The following is a 1,038-nucleotide window of genomic DNA, read 5'->3' on the forward strand; positions in this document are numbered from 1 at the left end:
GAGAGAGAGAAAGAGAGAGAGATATAAGTAGAGAGAGGGAAACTCAGGAAAAGGAAAAGAGATTAAAAAAAAGAGAGAAATAGAATGGGAGAGAGTAAGGGAGAGAAAACGAAACATCGCGGTACGTTGGGAAAAGAAGGTCAAGCTAGTGATAAAGAGTCCAATTTTAACCTCATCTGCAAACATCATGGTCTCTGGGAAAAAAAGGGAATGGATAATTAGATTTATTTCCTATTCGGAGTCGAGTCCGAATATGGGTTTTATCTCTTCGGACTCGTGTCCGAAAATTTTTTAATTTATTCTGACTCAGCTTGTAAGTGAGTTATGTGAGTGTAAGAGAGGTTACACAATATAAATCTAACTGTCGTTGAGGGATTTAACGTAAAACCAGAATTAGAACTAGAATTACCAACCAGGGCTGAGTAACTGTGTCAAAAGTCAAAAGATTGCACTCTCATTACCCAATGGCAGTGTCTAAGTAACCGACAACTCAAGGTCTTTCCACCACCTGTACAGCATCATCATTCCTTCCACCACCATTTGTCTTTCCGCATGTTTAATTTCATTTTGTTGTGTGTCATAGTTTTTGTATAATTAATCTTTGTTTTAATCATTTCGCACAAAACCGACAGCCGGGGCCTCTTCCCAACACCTCTTCCCGAAGCGAGCCGAGAGGGCGCGATCACTACGCGCAGTCTAATTATTGATGGTCGACATGGCAAGTCAACTCAAACTTGGTTGTTCTGTTCGTACTAATGATGCAGGGAGGGCCAGTTTAGATAGATCTAGTAACTGGGTATTAAAGCTCACGTCTCGATTGTTATCGTTATGATCGAAAAAATGTTCATGAAAGCTGGAAATATTTAGGAACAAGGTCGGAATTCGGAATGGACATCATGCTGGGCTCAATTCAGAGTCCGAATATAATTTTGTCTTTTCGGAAGTGTAAATAAAAATACAGGAGGGAGGAGTCAAGTCAAGAAGTTGAAAAGGATTTTAGATGTGTATTTATTCACACAGTGAAAAGAAGAGAGAGAG

Source organism: Aplysia californica, unplaced genomic scaffold (assembly GCF_000002075.1).
Source record: "Aplysia californica isolate F4 #8 unplaced genomic scaffold, AplCal3.0 scaffold00231, whole genome shotgun sequence".
NCBI classification, from domain to species: Eukaryota; Metazoa; Mollusca; class Gastropoda; order Aplysiida; family Aplysiidae; genus Aplysia; species Aplysia californica.